Genomic DNA, 14679 nt, shown 5'->3' with positions numbered 1-14679 from the left:
TCCTTGGCCATTTTGGACTTGACACGTCGCTTTATGTCATAGTACCGTTTGCGGCACGTGTCCTCCGTCCGCTTGACCACCCCCTCACTATTGACAGCAGCAACAACTTTCGCCCACAACACCGTCTTCCTCCGTGTTGGCACCTTGGCGGACTCAGGCCCAAATAGCTGCCGCTGATACTTTATCAGCTCACGCACCAATGCAACATTTTCAGCAAAACTAAACTTGACATTCCGCCCAGTCTTAGTAGTGGTGCGTGGCTGCGGAGCTGTCTGACTGTCACTATCACTGTCACTTGAGGCTGCTGCAGCAACCTCACCCACCTCCTCCACCTCACTAACCTCACTAACACTCACCTCCTCCACTTGACCGACCTCCTCCCCCTCACTCACACCCTCCACCTCACCCACCTCTGAGTCACACATAATTGTGTGTCTAAACACTTAACACAGGGAAAAAAAAAGACAAACAACACACTCCTCCACTACCACTACACAACACACACACACACACACACACACACACACACACACACACACACACACACACACACTGACAAGGGACTATAAAGAAACATAACTTGGACCAAAAATGAGACAAAACCACAAAAAAACAAGACTACAAGAATGACAAGACGACTTACAAACACAATACCACACTCAGAAATCGATACCAACACTCCTCACCAAAACACTAATTCACCTACCTCCACAGCACAACCTCCCTCCTCCTCGCCACTAACTAAACCCACGAGGTGCGGACGGTTTGGGGCGTATTTATATGGTTGCGCACAGACACTCCTACCATCTGAAACACAACCAATCACGAACGGGGATGAAAATCGAAACTAAAAGTGAAAATGCGGCCGGGGTCTTAAAAAAACCCTGCCGCGTTTAACTTAGAAAAAATACCGGTAAAAACAACCAAAAGACGTACGCAAATGACAATGACGGGCGAGAATGGTCCAAAAAACCCCGACTGGCATCGACATCGGAAAACACGAAAAGCATAAAGTCGACTGCTTCGTAACTTGGCGTATATAGTTTCAAAAAGTTGCATGAAAATGCACCCGATACAAGACGAGTTTAAACACTACACAATCCGACACAAACACGAATATTAGTAAATATTGGCCCAGGTCTGATTTAGGCCCATTATCACAGCACATCTGCATCCTCTGATGTGGATGGTGATAAATCGGCCCCTTAGACTTTCATAATTACTTATTTAATAAAACGTTAAACGTACAGTATGTCACAAAAAACCTGCCTGATGGAAAAATCGGCGTTCAGCATGAAAAATACATTTAGATTCAGTTTATTTAATTCTTGTGAAAGAAAAATAGTTAATTTTTGTAGCACAGTGTAGTCTATGAAGTATAAAAATAAAAGGAGTTCAGATTTAAACAGAGAAATGATGGTAGACAGCGTCTATTTACCGGCAGAGAGGGTCAGGGGGCATGGCCAGCAACTCACAGAGCGCTGTTCATAACCCTATAGTCACAAAAACAGGGGTGTAGCTTGCGATTGCGGCACTTCCAGCGAAGCCATGCCCTCTCATTTTGGGCAGATGTCCCTCCTGTGGACTTCAAGAAGTTGTAAGGTATGTATCTGATTGGTGATCACAATAGGGACACAGTGGATTTGAAATTGACTGTTAGGCCACACAGAGAGTCCCAAACCAGGATACTGGGTTTATTGGTAAACAGCAGGTACAGGGTTAATGCAGGAACACAATTCACATCTGATCGCAGATGTGCCAAATTTAGCACATCTACGATCAGTTTCCCTGACATGCGGGAGGACGCCCAGCACAGGGCTAGCCCCTTCCCACGCAAGGGTGCAAAAGCAGAGAATTTTGCACCCGGCAAGTAGCTCCCTGCCTGCGCAGCCTAGCTGAACTGGCAGATGGCAACCCGCCGTTTCCCGGGTCGCAGCGGCGGTGTGTGACGTCACGCAGCCACCATGGCCCGTTCTGCAGCGATCCGGACATGCCTGCGCTGTCTGGACCGCGCATACCTGCGTTGTCTGTTCTAGCACCGTTGGCATGCCCCCTCCTGCCCCACGACCGCCTCTGCCTGTCAGTCAGTCAGAGAGGCGATCGCAGCCCTGAGATGCTGTTAGCATCTCACTGGGCTGCCAGGGTGTCGCTGCAGCAATCCAGTCTGAATTATCCCCACTGTGCTAATGCAGGGATCAATAGTTGTATCAAACACAGGATATTAGCAGGAATAAGGTGTCTCACCTCAGGAGCAAACTTACTGTGCATCTGCATAGCACTGTATCACTTTACACAGTAAAGATGGCTGCACATGTGCAGTAGCAAATCAGATTGGAGGTCGCAGATATTTGCAGACTCTGCGTCTCAGTACCCAGCATGTATGCAGGGCCGTTTCTAGCCAATTTGGCTCCCAGTGCGAGATTTAAAAATGCGCCCCCCCCCCTCCCATTCACATAAAAAAAAATGCGCCCCCCATAGATATAAAGAGTAAAAGCATGCGCGCGCAGAAGGCGCGCTCCCGGCAAGGGTGTGTGGCCTCGTTAAAATGGGCATGGCTTTGTTAAGGTGGGCGTGGCCTCATCTGATCTCATCATCACAGCCACCACAGGATAAAAAAAAAAAAAAGTCCTCATTTTACACATTACAGCAGGCACGCGACCCCATTTTACACAGCACGGCAGGCAAGTGTCCCCATTTTACACAGCACGGCAGGCAAGTGTCCCCATTTTACACAGCACGGTAGGCAAGTGTCCCCATTTTACACATTGCGGCAGGAAAGGGTCTCCATTTTACACATTGCGGCAGGCATGTGCCCCCATTTTACACATTACGGCAGACTGCATCCCCATTTTACACATTCCGGCAGGCACGTGCCTCCATTTTACACAGTACAACAGGCAAGTGTCCCCATTTTACACATTAAGGCAGGCATGTGCCCCCATTTTACACATTGCGGCAGGCATGTGCCCCCATTTTACACATTCTGGCAGGCAAGAGTCCCCATTTTACACATTCTGGCAGACAGGTGTCCCCATTTTACACAGTACTATGGCAGGTGGTGGTGGTGAGGGGGGAGGGAGAGAGAGAGAGAGAGAGGGAGAGGGAGAGGGGCTGACTAACATTTGAAGCGGTTCAACCCGCTCTTCAGCCGCCTCTCCCTCATCTGCGCGGCGCTGCGGCTTGGCTCCCCCTCCTCCCTCCTCCCGAGTGCCCAGCACGTGGGCGGGGTTTCGTGGAATGACGCGATTGCGTTGTGACGTCACGACGCAATCGCATCATTCTGCGAAACCCCGCCCCCCGAGCTGGGCACTCGGGAGGAGAGGGGAGGGGGGATTGAAAGTTCTCAAGAAGTGCCGCGGCGGGCGCCCCGTGCGGTTGCATGGCTCGCCCGCCGCAAGAAACGGCACTGCATGTATGCTACATAGAGGAGACAGTACTGGAGTCCACTGCTCTCTAACAGGCATGTGGTTACAGTCATAGGCATTTCTAGAATGGGTGCAATGTGCATTTTTAATACTTACCTTTCCGGAGTCCAGCGTCCGGCGCGGCAGTCGCTGTGAAAATCACAGCCTAAATGGCCACAGCGCATGTGCAGCAGCCAATTGGTCTCAAGAATAAGGCGGGCACCATATTTCCGGAGACCTGCGCATGCACAGTAGACTCCGGCACAATGCTCCTCTGTTAAAACACCCCTCCTTTCAGTACATCTCCCTGGCAACCAACACCCCTGCCTCTTGATACACCTAAAAGCATTTGGTAAAAGTTACTGGAAGCCATGTAAAAAATTGTGAATGTAGAAAACATCAAGACATTCATGTAAAATAAAAAAAATTTGCTGAGGCTGTTAAAGAGCTCATCCAGTTAGCATATACTGATTAAAGAGTGCCTGGCTGGGCACGATATCTATATAAGAGTCTTGGAATTTTGTGATTGGTTGAAGAGGTCAATTGTTGCTAGGCAGATCAGAGTTTTGAGTGAGTGGTAATTGGTTAGGGCCAGCCTATCGGTGAGTGTAGGGGAGGTGTTTAGTGCATTAAGGGTAGAAACTTCCAGAGTTGCTTCCTCTTGTCGGCTGGAAGGATAAGTGAAGGCTGTATTATAGTCTGCCTGTCTTTCTTTCTTTCCTTCAGTTTTCTGCCTTATTCTCGATTTTTCCCCTTAGCACCTTTTCTTCTATTCTATCTATTCACCTAGCCTTATTCTTATTTTCTATCCTGCTGCCTATTTTGCCCCTGTGTTACACTGCCCGGCTCCCGTGTGCCTCCCCACCCTGCCATTATGCCCAGGCCTAAGCGTGCAGCCCCCCGTCCCCAAAGGCTGGCGGATGCTGCTCCCGCATCGCGTGCCGTGCGCCTCCACCGCCCTGCTGCTATCCCCGCTGGTCAGGCTCCCAGCTCCGGAGCGGGAGGCGCGACAGTGCCCGTTCCGTCAGCGCCTCCCGTCTCTGCGCGCAATGCAGCGCCTGGCGGCTCCGTGCGTCCCGCTTCCAGCGGGTCGGGCACGGCAGCCGTCAGCGCTGGGCGGTCGCTGTCTCGGGCTGGGATTCGGCACCCTCGGCCGCGAGTGTCACGGGGGCTGCAGCGCAGGACGGCCGCGTCTCTCCCGCTATCAGCGGGTATGGGGCAGCGGGCGCCGGCGCTGATGTGGGCGGCATGCGCGGCGGGGCTTCGGCACCCCCAGCCGCGCTGGTTTCTTATACAAGGGAGGTTGCGGGCGCGGCTACCCTGAGGCATAGTGGGACCCTCGTGGGTCCCGCGCCCGGTGCTTTTGGGGCCCCTGATGCACCCCTGGCTGCTGGTGGCCATCACAGAGCCCCGGTGGCCGGGGGGGTCAGCGGGCATTTTGAGGAGGTTAATAGTAACAGTGAGACCCCCCTGGTGGCCATTTTAGTGCCTGGCTGCACATCCCATGGCCCTCAGCAAGCTGCTGGTAGCATGCTGGGTGGGGAGGTGCAGCCATCTGCTGGACACTTGGAGGTGCTGCGGGCCTTTTCTGTACAAAGCTCCGCAGCAGCCTCTGTGTCTTTACCAGGCCAGCATTCCGTTACGGATTTTCGGTCCTTGGCGGGGGGTAGCTTTGCTACAAGCACCTTTGGCTTGCCGGCATTCTCCTCCCCCAGCGGTGCGGGCCTACCTTACTTGCAATTCCCATTTCACCCGGTAGTTTCGCAAAGTTTCCCTCCACTAGTTTCCACTCCGCAGGTGGTCCAGTCAGTCTGGCCCTTCGGGATGGGGCAAGCTTTCGGCCACCCACCTAATGTTTCTTCTTTTGCGGGAGGGTTTCAATCCACTTCACTTCCGGCGCCAGCTTTTCATCAGTTCCCATACTGCCAACCGCCTTATCCCCCGGCGCAGCCGGGGCCTTACGGGTATCCTTGGCAGGGCGGTTTTGGGTCCCCAGGTGTTCGCTTCCCCAGCGTTAGCCAAGTAGCTATGGTGCCTCCGTACCTTCCCCCAGCCCACGCGCCGCCGGCTCAGGTGGCACCGCCTTTGTCAGGTACACCGCTACATTTGGTGACCCCGGGCGGGGAAGCGCCGCGCCCCCTCCCCGGTTCATCTGTTGGTTTGGCTGAGGGGACGGGTAACTTAATTCCGCTTGTTTCTGTTCCCGAGGTTAGTGCAGACAGTTCTGCAGCCCCTCCGGCTGCTCCGGTGCAGGACGGATCCGGGAGGCGCGGTGATGCGGACACATCTCCAGCAGATGCCGGTTCTTCAGTTCCGGGTCTCTCGCAGGCGACTGAGATGGCCGACGTCCCTGGCCCTTCCGGTTCTGGTGAGCATGATGTTGCAGCTGATTCATCGGTTGTATCTTCATCTGAATCCTCTGCTAGCAGCAAGGGGTCTGATTCCCCCAAACGCACGCGCAAGCTCGCTAAATTAGTTGCGCGCGAGGTCGCCAAGGTGGTAGGCAAGGACAAGCTCCTGACGAGCCGCCGTTGGAGATGGTGCGCTGCGCCAACACGGCTGTTACTTGGGGCTTACGGAAGAGGATGAAGGAGAAAATAGTTAAAGGGAAATTTGTCGACCTTTTCACCCTCACAGACGTCATGAGGAAGGATTTCGATAAGGCTAAGAAGGCGGGGGGTATCGGTGAAAACGCTTTCCGGAGCTTTCATCATTGGTTGAGAGGTTTCTTGGTCTTTTCTGCCGTTTACCTAAAAACTCGCCCTGCCGAACATCTTAATGTGGTGAAATACATGTTTTTGATTAATGAGATGTTCTTAAAGTACAAAGGTTCCGTTTGGAGGGATTATGATGACAAATTCCATAAGAATCAGGATGGCAATCCGACGTTACCTTTGGGCTTTAAGGATGTCGAGGTTTGGATGGAGGTTTCCAACCAAGGGAGCAGTGCGGTTGAGGGGCAGACCAAGAGGAAGTTTTCGGGGGGTAAGAATGTCCCTGGTACAGCGGCAAAGGGCAAGTGTTTTGCGTTTAACGACTCTAAATGCACTAGGGGTGCGGGCTGTCGTTTTCGTCACTCCTGCCGCGTCTGTGGAGCCAATCACCCTGCCAAGGAATGTAAGTCCGGAGGCGGGGTTAAGCAGGCCGACCAGGGTGCCGCTGGCGGCAGTGCGAAGTAAGGCACCCTCACCCATAGTTGTACCTAAGTTGGGTAAATGGTTGCACTGTTACCCCAGGACGGCGGATGCTTAGTTCTTGTTAGCCAGTTTTAGTTGCGGTTTTCGTTTGCCCATTTCGGAATCAGTTTATGTTGTGTCTCGCAGGAATTTGAAGTCGGCAACGGAGTTCCCTCATGTGGTCAGGCAGAAGGTGGAGGCGGAGGTGAAGTTAGGGCGCATGTGCGGCCCTTTCACATGTGAGCCTTTGCCTGGGTTATGCATATCTCCCTTGGGGGTGGTTCCCAAGAAGGCACCGGGTAAATTCCGCTTGATCCAGCATTTGTCCTACCCGCATGGGGGCTCCGTTAACGACGCCATTCCTGAAGAGTTTTGCACAGTCAAGTATCAGTTGTTTGATGAGGCCCTGGAGTTGATCCGGGGTTTTGGGCCCGCAGCACTGTTGGCCAAGTTAGATGTTGAATACGCATTTCGCCTTCTTCCCCTTCACCCCGACTCTTTCAAGTTCATGGGTTTTCGGTTAGGCGGTTTCTTTTATGTTGACAAGTGTTTGCCGATGGGTTGTTCTGTCTCTTGTGCCTACTTCGAGAAATTTAGCTCGTTCCTGCATTGCTGCATTTCTGCTGGAACGGGGCACGTTGGCATCGCCCACTATCTCGATGACTTTCTTTTTGTAGGCCCAGTCGGCAGCAACATTTGCCAGGAGCTCCTTTTTTCGGCGTCCGCCTTGTTCAGGGTTCTGGGAGCGCCTGTTGCCCACGATAAGACAGAGGGACCCACGTGTTGCCTTTCTTACCTGGGCATCAAGGTTGACACTAGCGCAGGTTGTTGTCGCATTCCGGCCGACAAGGTGAGGAGGCTTTTGGGACAGATCGAGGACTGCTTGAGTAAGCGTAGAGTTAGACTTCATCAGGTGCAGTCCCTGTTAGGCTCCTTTCATTTTGCTTGCCGGGTCATTCCTATGGGGAATTCCTTTGCCGCAAGCTTGAGAGGGCCACGGCTGGAGTGACTGGGCCACAGCACACCATTCGTCTGTCTCGGGAAATTAAGGACGACCTTAGAACTTGGTCGACCTTTTTGGTAACTTTTAATTCAGAATTGTTGTGGCCTCTCCGGCCCGTCGCTAATTCTTCCCTGTAGCTGGTCACAGATGCTGCAGGTTCTACGGGTTTTGGTGCTTTTTTCCAAGGCGAGTGGTGTGTTTCGGCCTGGCCCCAGTCTTGGGTATCTCGTGGTTTTACTGCTAACCTACTTTTATTGGAACTGTTTCCGATAGCTGTGGCAGTGGAGTTGTGGGCCCCTAAGTTGGCGAACCGGACGATTGTCTTTTGGTGCGACAATTTGGGGGGGGTGCAGGCGGTGAACAATCAACGTGCATCATCGCCGCAGGCTTTGCAGCTGTTTGAGATTTTTGGTGTTACAATGTCTCCGTTTTAACATCAATTTCACGGCGAAGCACGTGCCTGGGGTCGAGAACGGCATCGCGGATGCACTGTCGCGTTTCGATTTGGCCAGGTTTCGCAGGTTGGCCCCCGGGGCGGAGGCCCTAGGATTGACTTGTCCAACTTCTGTCTGACAGATTATAGAACTGGCATAGCTGGCTTGGCGCTGAACTCATTGGCCCCTTCGACCCGTCGGGCATCTGCTGCGGCTTGGCGTGAGTGGCAGGCGCATCAGGTTAGGTGTGAGGCCGGGGGTAAGTCGGAGGAGGATGTTTTGTTGGCCTTTGTTTGGGAGTGTTACCAGAGTGGTAGGTCCAAGGCGTCCATGTGCGCGGCGTTGGCGGGGATTTCGTTCCATGCTCAGTTGCAGCAGGGGACGGACCCCATCAGGTCTCTTACTTTATCCAAGGCGCTCAGGGGTTGGGCGAGGTTAAGTCCGTCCCAGCCGGATACGCGCAGACCTATTGACACGCAGTTGTTGCGCGAGCTCATGGCGATTCTGCCGGCGGTGACTGATTCTGCGTTTGAGGCGTCCCTTTTCCGTGCAGCCTTTTCATTTGCGTTTTTTGGGGCCTTTCGAGTTGGCGAGCTGGTGGCCGCTAATAAACGTTTTTTACGTTTTCTCCTTCACTTGGGTTTTATGTTACTAACTGTTCGGTTCGGTCTAACAGTTCTAATTACCCGTTTTATGTGCACGGCCTGACAGCTAGGTTACTTTTTCTTTTACAGTGTCCACTGATTCCACCGAACAGATTTGGGTAGTTGGCCATTCTTATGTGTTTTGGGCCGAGCGTCATCCCCTTGCTGATAGGTCGTCTGAGTTGTTAGGTGGTCGCAGAGTGCGATGGTTAGGTGTGAGAGGTCTCAGATGGTCTGGACTCTTGGAGCTGTTGTTTCAGCACGAGCAGCGTTGGGGGCAGAGCCGGCCATAGGCATAGGCAAACTAGGCACTTGCCTAGGGCATTTGATATGCCAAGGGGCATCAGCAGCTTCTGCTGGTTAAAATGATATGTGGCATGCCTATATTCTGTGTGTAGCATTTCATATGCAGATACAGCCACAGTCTCACACAGTATATAGGCATGCTGCATATCATTTTAATCAGCAGAAGCAGCTTGTGCATCCTAGCCACATAGCAATGCAAATAAGATGCATTTTCATAAAAAAGGCTCCTGACATTAGCATTGAGGCAATAATTATGAGGACACATCTGTATCTAAGAGGCAGAGGTCACAGTGTTAGTGGCAGTGTGAGGGCTGTGTGCATGTGAGTGGGTTGGTTGTGCAGTAGTGTTCGGAATATGTGTAAGGAGCATTATGTGTGTCATGTAAAAATGCATTAATAATGTGCAACATATGTGTAGGGGGCACTATGTGTGTCATTATGTGTATAAGGGCATTAATAATGTGCGGCATATGTGTAACAGGGTACTACTGTATGTGTGTCATTATGTGTATAGGGGCACTAATAATGTGCAGCAAATGTGTAGGGGGCACTATGTGTGTCATGTAAAAATGCATTAATAACTTGCAATATATGTAGTATAAGGGCATTAATAATGTGCGGCATATGTGTAAGGGACATTATGTGTAAAAGGGCATTAATAAAGGTTGTCATAATGTGTTAGGCGCATTATGTTTATAAGGACATTAATAATTTGTCTCATATGTGTAAGGGGCATTACGGTGCGGAATTATGTCTATAAATGCATTACTAATGTGTGGCATTATGTGTATAAGGGGCTCTACTATGTGGCATTGCGTATAGAAAGAGCACTACTGTGTCGTCTAATGTGAATAAAGAGCAATAGGGTGTGGTGTAATGTGAATAAGGAGCAATTCAGTGTGATGTAATGTGAATAAGGGGCTCTACTGTGAGGAGTAACGTTTATAAGGTAAAGTGATACTACTGTGGGATGTAATATGAATTATGGACACTATCGCATGATCAAATGTAAATAAAGTTGCAGTACTGTGTGGTGTAATTGGAATTGGGGTTACTATTGTGTGGCCATGCCCCTTGCCAGCAAAAACACACCCCTTTTTGGGCTGTGCGCCAAATGTGCGATCTGTTCCTATTTAAAATATAGGGGGTACAAACACCAAAATAAGGACTGCTATGGGTGAGGGGTGATGGTGCTGGGAAAGAGGTGCAAGGTCAGAGACGGAACCAGTGGTGGTGCTAGGGGGCACCAGCCAAAATCTTGCCTAGGGCATCATATTGGTTAGGGCCGGCTCTGGTTGGGGGCGTCCCCAATGGTTGCTGCTGCACCTGGGCGGTAACGATGTAGGTCACCTAAAAGGTATAGATCTTATTCTTCGGATTCAGGCGGATTTGGGGGAACTTAGCTTGCTTTGGCCTGGTGTACGCTTGGTTTGGTCTGACATTATTCCTAGGTTTGTCTGGAGGGGATCCCGGAACGTCACAGCGCTTGACAGGGCTAGGAAGAAGATTAACTTTGCTGTGTCGAAGTTTGTGTTGGCTGCTGGTGGTTTGGCTGTTAGACATCCGCTATTGGTGCTCCAGAGCCCCTTTTATTTTAGGAAGGATGGTGTGCATCTCTCCCATCTTGGGATTGGAGTTTTTCTGAGGGCGCTGTTTTCTTGTCTGGATTAGTTTGTTATCTTTGTAGGTAGGGATAGGATTTGTTTTGATAGGTATTTTGTTCTTTTAGTTGGATTTCATTGCGTACTGGGTTGGCGGGCTGCGTTTCTCTGAAACTGGCAGTGGCGGGAAGGCGCTACTGGCCAGCGGTCACTTGTAGCATAAGTGGTGTTGTGGGGCACTTACGCCTTTTGAAGGATGGCGAGTGTGTCCTGCCCTTGTGGGGTGGCGAGGGTGCGCTTTCTTGGGGAGCTTCCTCACTCTGCTATAGAAAGGGGTGGTGAGACCTTCGCAATACAGGTTATGCTGATATATATAGATGGGGCGTTTCAGTCGCACCCATGACAGTTGGGGCGTTTAGTCGCCGCCATTTTGTAAGATCGTGACTAGAGCTGGTTAGTGGTAGCGTCTTCCTGGCCACCCACTATGAGTGAGGTCATTCCAATTAATAAATTCAATGACCATTTAATCCAACGCAGTTGTGTCCGTGTCGTTATTTTTAGTTGATAAGCTAGTTTAAAGTGTATAGTTAATGTCAAGCACAATAAATGAATAGACGCCTTAGATAAGGAGAGTGCCTGGCTGGGCACGATATCTATATAAGAGTCTTGCAATTTTGTGATTGGTTGAAGAGGTCAATTGTTGCTAGGCAGATCAGAGTTTTGAGTGAGTTGTAATTGGTTAGGGCCAGCCTATCGGTGAGTGTAGGGGAGGTGTTTAGTGCATTAAGGGTAGAAACTTCCAGAGTTGCTTCCTCTTGTCGGCTGGAAGCCCACCCACCCACCCTATTGGCTCTCTAATTTGGCCCACTTCAATTTGGCTTACTATTATCTTTCTTTCAGACTTCGTGGGCGGGAAGGCGCTACTGGCCAGCGGTCACTTGTAGCATAAGTGGTGTTGTGGGGCACTTACCCCTTTTGAAGGATGGCGAGTGTGTCCTACCCTTGTGGGGGAAGAGGGGCGCTTCCTTGGGGAGCGTCCTCACTTTGCTATAGGAAGGGGTGGTGAGACCTTCGCAACACAGGTTATGCTGATATATATATAGATGGGCGTTTCAGTCGCACACATGACAGTTGGGGCGTTTAGTCGCCGCCATTTTGTAAGATCGTGACTAGAGCTGGTTAGTGGTAGCGTCTTCCTGGCCACCCACTACGAGTGAGGTCATTCCAGTTAATAAATTCAATGACCATTTAATCCAACGCAGTTGTGTCCGTGTCGTTATTTTTAGTTGATAAGCTAGTTTAAAGTGTATAGTTAATGTCAAGCACAATAAATGAATAGACGCCTTATATAAAAAAAAACATAATTAGCTTACTAAAAGATGTTATACATTCTGCTATATATTAGCAAAGTGTTTCCCATAAGTGTCATCATTTTCACTGTGCTGTGTGTTCCAATCAATGCCCTCTATAATTTTTGCCTTGTTATGCAGCGACTGTCTGTACCTTTGGTCCATCAAATGTCATCGCATCAGCTTTTCTACTGTTTCCTTTTCACAGCACTGTTTTTTCCTTTAATCTCTGCCACTTGGATGATTGTCTAACAGCACCTAGCTGTTTCTTGTTCATTAAAATGGAAGGCAGCCGAGCAAATGCCAGCCAGGGCCAGTAGTACTTTTGCAGACTCTGTGCTGAATTTACATCAAATGCAGTATAAAGCTGCATATCTATAGAGAAAACCAGGAGCGTTGTACATAGAATTGTCCTTATACAAAGCTCATGCTGTAAAATAAAAGTAATAAATGCACAAGAAAAAGTTCTCTCTCTTTTGATCTTTAAAACTTTTAGTTTTGCTGACATAAAAAGTTTATATTGATGGTCAAATTCAGCAGGGCAATAGAAACATTTATACTAGAGATGAGAGGGATCGGTTCTCAGAGAACCAAACCCGCCCAAACGTCACCACGCGAGCCTGGATCCGAGCCCGGATCGGGGTTTTCCCACCTGACTCGGAAACCAGAACGAGGCAAAACGTCATCATCCCACTGTCGGATTCTCGCAGGGTTTGGATTCCATATAAGTCACCGCCATTTTCACTCCGGCATTGGTGAGTGTAGAGAGAGGACGTGTCTCCGTCCTCAGTGTCCTGCATCAGTTCAGTGTTAGTGTCATGTGCTGCATCAGTCCAGTCACAGTGGTTGTGTCCTCTGTTGCCATATGTCCAGTGCTGCAGTATAAGTCCAGTCCAATGGTGCTGTGTTGTCCTGCATCAGTGCAGTGGTGGTGTCTTGTGCTGCATCAGTCCAGTCACAGTGGTGGTGTCCTCTGCTGCCATATGTCCTGTGCTGCTGTATAAGTCTAGTCCATTGCAGTGGTGCTGTGTTGTCCTGCATCAGTCCAGTGGTGGTGTCCCTGTGCTGCTGTATATGTCCCGCGGTACTGCCGTATAAATCCAGTGATTTTGCCGCATAATTCCAGTGATCCTGCCGTATAATTCCAGTGGTACTGGCGTATAAGTCCAGTTCAGTGATACTTCCGTATATGTCCAGTGGTACTGCCGTATAATTCCAGTGATCCTGCCGTATAATTCCAGTGGTACTGGCGTATAAGTCCAGTTCAGTGATACTTCGTATATGTCCAGTGGTACTGCCGTATAATTCCAGTGATCCTGCCGTATAATTCCAGTGGTACTCACATATAAATCCAGTGATCCTGCCATATAATTCCAGTGGTACTGGCGTATAAATCCAGTGATCCTGCCGTATAATTCCAGTGATCCTGCCGTATAATTCCAGAGGTACTGGCATATAAGTCCAGTCCAGTGATACTGCTGTATATGTCCAGTGGTACTGCCGTATAGATCCAGTGGTACTGCCCAGGGGCGGATCCAGAAGAAAATGATAGGGGGGGCACCATGGAAGGGGCAAGTACATTTGCGTGCGGCTTCGGTGCATGTGAGGTGGCGCTTCTTATACAATGCCCACAGTTGTAGCGCTCATTATGCAATGTCCGCTGTACTGGTAGTGCCCCTTATATAGACCCCATAGTAGTGGTGCCCCTTATGCAATGCCCGTATTGCCCCCAGTAGTAATGTTGCCTGTAGTAATGCCCCCAGTCATTTAGTGCCCTAGTAGTTATGCCCCCAGTGGTAATACCCCTGCAGTTATGACCCCAGTAGTTTACCCCCGCCCCCTTTAGTTTAGCCTCCCAGTGGTAATGCCCCCAGTAGTTTGCCTGCTTGTGGTTTAGCCACCAGTAGTAATGCCCCCCTGTAGTTTTCCCCATTGTAGTTTAGCCCCTGTAGTTATGTCCCCCTTGTAGTTTAGCCCCCAGTAGTAATGCCCCCAGTAGTTTGGCCCCTGTAGTTATGCCCCCAGTAGTTTGGCCCCACTGTAGTTTAGCCCCTAAGTAGTAATGCCCCTGTAGTTAAGCCGCCAGTAGTAATGCCCCTGTAGTTATGCCGCCAGTAGTAATGCCCTCCTATAGTATGCCCCCAGTAGTTAGCCCCTTTGTAGTTGGCCCCCAGTAATAATGTCCCCCAGTAGTTTGCCCCCAGTAGATGCCCCCCAGTAATAATGTTCTCCTGTAGTTTGCCCCCAGTAGTAATGCGCCCCTAGGAGTTTGCCCCCAATATATGACCCCCCAGTAGTAATGCCCCCAGTAGATGCCCCCCAGTAATAATGCCTCCAGTAGATGGCCCCAGTAAAAATGTCCACCAGTAGCTGTCCCCAGTAGTAATGCCCCCAATAGATGACCCCCCAGTAGTAATGCCCCCAGTAGATGCCCCCCAGTAATAATGCCCCCAGTAGTTTGCCCCCAGTAGTAATGCCCCTTGTTGATGCCCCCCCAGTAGTAATGTCCCCCCGTAGTTTGCCCCCAGTAGATGCCCCCGCTGCACTAAGGAAGAAAAAAAACATCATACTTACCGAGCCCCGTTCCCGCTTCCAGACCGCTGCAGTCCTCCTCTTGGCGTCCGCTCCTCATCAGCACTATGAGAGAGACGTCATGACTGACGTCTCTCCCATAGCGCATGCCGCACAGTGACAGCACCGGAAGCCGGAGCTCAATACTGAGCTCCTGCCTCCGGCTGCCGCTGTGCAGGGAGACGGGCGCC

Source organism: Pseudophryne corroboree, chromosome 6 (genome assembly GCF_028390025.1).
Source record: "Pseudophryne corroboree isolate aPseCor3 chromosome 6, aPseCor3.hap2, whole genome shotgun sequence".
Lineage (NCBI taxonomy): Eukaryota > Metazoa > Chordata > Amphibia > Anura > Myobatrachidae > Pseudophryne > Pseudophryne corroboree.
Note: the sequence above shows the minus strand (reverse complement) of the source record.